The 6,000-nt window shown below is 51.8% G+C and overlaps 1 protein-coding gene across 2 annotated transcripts in view; it reads left to right on the top strand.

Moving 5' to 3' along the window:
* Window positions 1–660: 660 nt before the first annotated feature.
* The window catches only part of RFTN1 (raftlin, lipid raft linker 1), a 100,443-nt gene continuing 95,103 nt past the window's right edge, over window positions 661–6,000 (top strand). The window contains exon 1 of one of the 2 annotated variants that reach the window (XM_056336396.1): window positions 661–1,039. The gene's annotated coding sequence lies outside the window, so the exon portion shown is untranslated. Of the gene's footprint in view, window positions 1,040–2,198; window positions 2,217–6,000 lie in introns of those variants that run through there. The other variant, XM_056336394.1, reaches the window with a different exon arrangement.

Raw genomic sequence — 6,000 nt, 5'->3', positions numbered from 1 at the left:
GGGGCGCGGTTGATGAGCCTGGGGGATGGCTGCTGTCCAGAAGGACCTGGGCAGGCTCGGGAACAGGCCAGCACGATTAACGAGGACAAATGTTCTGCCTCTGGGAAAGGAGGACACCTTGTGCAGATGGGACTGGGGCCTGCCTGCAAAGGCTGTGGGCACATCACGCAGCAAGCTGACCATAGCCAAAAAGGACAACAGAGTGCCAGTAGCTTGGAAAAAGCGATTATCCTCTTCTATTTGGTGCTTACTGGGGCTCTTCCAGACCTCATACCCTGTCCAGGTGTGCCATCCCCCCTTCACAATCCCGCGACAAGAAGGTTGGTGACAGCTGGGCCAGGCTCAGTGGAGGGCCTGTGGCGAGGGGCTGAGGGAGCCGAGCTTCTTTGCCCTGGAGAAGGGGGGGGGGGGGGGCTTGCCCCAGCGGGGGAGGGTGAGCGAGCAGGCACCCTGAGGGAAGATGCTCGGGCTGTAACGGGGCCGGTTCCGCTGCGGTGAGCCCGGGTCTGGCGGGACCCCGCGGCAGATCTCTCCCGCCGCGGGGCGGAGGGGAAGGAGCGCGGCTGCTGCCGGGGGAGCGCCGGGCCGGGCCGGGGGCTGAGGCGGGCAGCGCCCGAGGGACTCCCAGCCCTGGCCCGAGCCCCCTCCCCTTGTCGCTGCCGCTGCCCCTTGCCTGGCCGCGGCTCCCGCTGGGCGCGGGGCTCGGAGGAAGAGGAAGTGGCCGCGGCCGCCGGGCTCGGCGCGGAGCGGAGCGGAGCTGCCCGGCACGGCCCCGCCGAGGTGCCTCCCGGCGCCGCCGCCCCCGGGCTGCGCGCCTCAAACTTTCTGCCGGGCAGCGGGACCGTGTGGCGGCGCGGCGCTGCCCCGGCACCTCCCCGCCGCGGAGCCGAGGGGGGAGCGGCCCCGGAGCGCGGCGGGCGGGCACGGGCGGCAGCCGGAGGAGGAGGAGGAGGAAGCGCTGTCAGTGGGGCCGGCCGTCTCCGCCCGCTGGGCATCCTTCAGCACCGCCGGGCTGCGCTTCGCCCGCCGCCCGTCCCAGGTACCGCGCGCACCCGCCCGGCCCGGCGGGCGAACTTGGCGAGGGGGCGGGCGGGGGGCCCGGGGCCGGGCGGGGGCTGCGGCGGGGCAGGGCGGGGGAAGCCGCGCCGGGGCGCGGACTCGTCTCGATCCTTTGGCTGCCGAAGTTCGGAGGGGCGCCCCGGCTGCCCGGCGTGCCCGGCTTTGGGGGCGCCGCTCGAGGCTTTCCCGGGGGCGCGGGGGAGGCCGCTCCCGCCCCCTCCCCAAGCGGATTTCGGTTGGCGCAGCGCTGGGGAAGCGCCGCTCCGAAGGGGGCGGCGGTCCCGCCGTGTGCCGCGGGGCCGGTGCGGGGCCCGCCGGCGCTGGCCGTTGGGCCCGGGAAGGCGGCGGGGCGGGCGCGCGGCGCCGTCCTGTCGGAGGCTGAGGAGGGTGCCGGGCCGGGCCCCGCCGGGGCGCTCCGCCGCCGGGGCGCTCGCGGGGCCGGGGGCGGCGTTGCTGGAAATCGCTCCCGGCCAGCGCCGTTGCTGGCGTTCCGGCAGCGCCGCGGTGAGGCGGCGCCGGGGAGGGAGGCGAGCTCCGAGGGCAGCCGGGGTGGGTGCCCGCCCGCCCGGCCCGGCGCCGCTCGCCACATGCGGGCACCTGGAGGCGGCGGTGCCGCGGTGTGCCATCGTGTGGCTAGCTGGGGTCTGCGACTGTGCGGTTGTTATTTTCAAAGGCTGGGCTGGGTATCGCCCTTGCCGCGATACCGTTTCAGCGCGTTTTCATTACAGCGTAAGGAGGGGCAGCGTGGACGTGGGTCAGCGGCTGTGATATCTTGAGTGTGAAACGCGTCTCTCCTCTCTGGCTTATCTAAATTCTTGTCAGAGCAGCTACTTCTCGCAGCCTGTGTATTTCTGGAAAACGGGAGTGTAGTCGGATGGGTTTTTAGAGCTCTTCTGTGTAACTTCCAACTTGGTCAGATAATTAATGGGACACATTTGTTCTGCATTACGACTGAGCGTGCTGCGCCGCCGAGCGCTGCCAGCCCCGGGCCGGGGAAGGACTCGAACCCGTGGCAGGCAGGGCTGGGGCCGGGCCGGCCGGTGGTCGCGGCGCGGGCGGTGTCCTGCTCCAGCCAGCGCTGGCCGTAAAATAATGAAAACTTCACTACACCTGGCAAAACGTTCTTTACTGTTTTCAGCCAAAGTTTGGAAGCTTTGGTACGATTGTGTACTGCTTCTATTTTTATTCCCGTAAAAAGCAAATTGTGTTGGTTTTGGTTTTGTTTAGTAGAAGAATAACTAACGTTGTCAAGACATAGCTGATCTCTAGTTTACAAGGGGAAATCTTGTTGTACATCTGCGTTTATGTTTTATTTTTAATGACTCCAATCCATTTCAGCTTCTGGTATTGAATAACAAGTTACTGGCAATAACCCTCTTTTTCACAATACTAGTGGTCACATTTGTGTATTTAATTTCTGTTTTTTCTAAGGAAAAAAAGAAAAGTCTCAGAATGAAGGGTTATTTTAGGAATCTAACTTAACCTCAAGTCAGTTTCATTAGACAAGGGGCTTTCCACCTCTTGAATGCTGGCATTCCCCGGGTCTGAGAGCGAGAATGTAGCACAAAATGAGTAGATACAGCTGTGATTAAATACCTAGGGGAGTTCTGAGCTGTGGTACTGGGAAATGCAGATACCATATTGGGTATAACGAAGTGGCCTCAGAATCTGTGGTGAAAAAGCTGGAGCCACAGGCTTTCAAAGAATAAAAATAAAAATTCATGAAGCCTGTATTTAAAAGAAATAAATAAAAAATAGTTGCGTAACTATTATTCCATCCCCCAGCTTCATGTAAGATCCCACATCTTCACACGTGGCTCCAGTGGTCCATTTTTTACCCCAAATTGGTTGGCCAGGGTTTGACTCCACGGCAAACTTGCAAAAGACAGTAAGCATAGGACGGTCAAGTCTGTCTAGCGTTGTGTTTTACCATGGTTTTACTTTCTGTCCTGGAAGCTACTGTGCATACATTGCAATATGCATCTGTTTTTCCTGCCTGTGGGTTCAGCGTGGTGGGGGATTAGCCCTAAAGGAAAGGTGGATTCGTATCTAACATTCCTATGCACGCTTCTGTTGGGTCCATTCAGTCTTTAATTTGCTAGATTATAAATGTTAGCTGCTACAGTTTCCCCTGAAGTTCTTGAGAGTAGTTCTTGAGTCCTTCTTAGCATCTCCATAATTTCCTGTCTTCATGTGGAGGCACTTTGCTTTAACTTTTGCAGCTGTGGTATTTCAGGAGAAATTTTACCTGTGCTTTGTTGAGTGACATCTTTATCTTGACCAGAAACGCCCTGCCTAAAATTATACCGTAGAAATATGTGGTACCGTCTGAATCTTTTGCTGTACTGAAAGACAGAACCATGGTATCGCTCAGTATCAAACCTTGTGGATGAAAGTTACGGGGTGATGTGGGTGGGGTAAAAAGACTGTCCCGCCAACTTTCTGTTCCTCAGATTGCTCCCCAACACCAGCACAACACTTGCCTTACTCCTCCACCAGTTCTCTCTGATCCTCTTTTTCCTCCAACCCTCTTGCCCAGGTGCACACGCACATGCAGACCAGCTTTGTTTTCCTAGAGGCGGCTAAGCGCAGCCTGATGACGGGCAGGGAGCCCGCAGGCCCAGGGACAGCACAGAGCCAAGGAAGCGTGTGTTACGCAGGGCAGCACAGTTGAGCCCAAGACCAGTGTTGTGAACACTGTAATAAAAACGATAGCACCTAGTAACGTTTTGTTGAAATTGCATTATCGCGGTGGCGTGTTATTTAGCATGCTGCACGCTAGGGTTGTGCTTGCTTTGTGACTTGTGTATGCAAGACCCAGCAGGGCAGTCTGTTCTAACTTTACTGAATCCATATTGTATTTATCCACATATGACTTTGTTTTCTTCCTAAAGCTTAGCAAACTCTTTAGGCTAGACTAGTAATTGCCTTAATTGGCCAAAATCTGTTTTCCTCCTTTTCTTGTGTAGGCAGTATGTTTTCTCGTCTGCCAGGGAGATGGTACCAAACCCGGTGCAAGAGTCTGGTTTTTTAAGTCTAGCAATTGGATCTTCAGTTCATCATGACAGGTCTTCCAGAGTTCTTGGTATGAGTCCAAATCCGTACTCCTGATTTGCACTCTGCTTCCGTTTAGTTTGCGGTATCTTTGGCCTCTCTAACTGGGCTTGACTTGTGGCATATTTCACTTTATGCTGGTGTTTCTTGACCCGAGACCGTAGTTTCCTCTGCTGAGCTTTTTTTTTCTGTCCCTTGAAAGCACTCTTGCTTATTCTACCTTTCCTCCTTTATTAGGTAATCCATCTCACTGTGTCTGGAAACCTTCTTGTGAATTCTCTTGTCACTTCCTTGGGTTCCAAATTCTGCAGATATTCGTATTATAGTTTAAACATGATCCAGACCTCCGCTGTGCTCACACCCTCCAACTTTTCATTCCTGTTCATCTCACTAACGAGTTCCTTTAGTTTGAGATTTGCCTTTTGACATGGAAAACCTTAATTGCAGATTTACTTAGGTTGCTCTGCTGTTTAATTTAAATCAAATCAATCATAAAGAATAAATCTGGTATTATTCTTTCACCAGCCTTTCAATAAGCTGAGATTTAGTTATCAGCTGGAAGTCTAAAATCCTGGTGGCGCTAATCAAATTGGTAAGTATATGGTGAAAAAAATTGGTCAGCTGTGACATCCAGCAAAGATAGGACTGATTTATGGTAATTGTTCTTCGTATTTTCAAAATAAGTCGTCCAGAACCTCGGTAAACGTTAGTAAGTTAAAAAACTGATCCCTCCCCCCTGTATGGTAATACTCTTGAAAAAAGGCCAAGTGGGTATCTCTTGGTAAGGAATTTCCCTCTTAATGGTGTAATATCACAAAAAGCCTATGCAGTGGTAAGTCAGGGTGGGGAAAAATGGGGATACGTCAGGAGCATGGGTCTATTCTGGGAACCTGTAAAGGATCATCCTACCATGGTATTCTCCTTCCTTTGTTTTCCTGGACACCCAGTTTGTCAGGTCTGGTGGTTTTTAATCCTCTGCTTCGGTTATGCTTCTGTGCCTGATTGTTTTTTTGCCTTGTTATTCCTCCTCTGTTTTGTTGCTTTAACTATGCTAGGAAAGGGACTCACCCCTAAGTTGCAAGCTCTCTCAGAGTTTGTTTAGAGCTGAATGGGGGACTAAACACTGGTGTTTTGTAGCCTGGGAAGAATGCAAGAACTTAGTGACCACATGCCAGCAAGTGAACTGAGCTGAGCATGAAGTGCTTATTATTTTGAAGATGGCAAGATTAGGATTACAGGAGTGAGTGTTTAAGAAAATAAGTATGTCTCATTACTGCACGACAAATGTGAAGTCCTGTAATTATTTTTAAAAGCCTTCTAGCATCCCTTTGAGGTAGCTAGGTATTACCCATGGAAGGAAGAACCAGGGTGAAAGGACTTAACCAAAATCAAGAGAGAAAACCTATTAATAATTGCAGCTACCTTGTTTCCCAGCAGCTGCATTAACCAGTAAGAACACTGTATTCCATAATTTTGTGAAAGGAACATTAGCGGTAACTTACGATATGTATTTTACAAAATAAATTAATTTGTGATAAAGCTTACAAAACGAGGTCACTAGTTCTGGACAATAAACATTTTAAATATATTAATGCAAGCAAGTACTAATTGCACTTAAAAGCAAGTTGGCAGTAGCATAATTTGCCTGTACAGCACATTTTCTTTGGATGCCATTGTAAATATTAAAACTACCTTGTTTCTTTTGGTAGTGTATTGTGCTTACAGGTGTATTAGAATATTCAGTTTAATGCTATATGCTTAGCAGTTGACTCCAATATTATAATCCTTTAAAAGGTTTGTTTAGGAATTCTTTTCAAATCATCCCTGTAAGTAGTCATCAACATGATGCTTTCTGTAATATTGATACAGCTGAAATAAACTATTTAG

The sequence above is a fragment of the Falco biarmicus genome, chromosome 4 (genome assembly GCF_023638135.1).
Source record: "Falco biarmicus isolate bFalBia1 chromosome 4, bFalBia1.pri, whole genome shotgun sequence".
NCBI lineage: Eukaryota > Metazoa > Chordata > Aves > Falconiformes > Falconidae > Falco > Falco biarmicus.
This window is presented reverse-complemented; position numbering and strand designations above follow the sequence as displayed.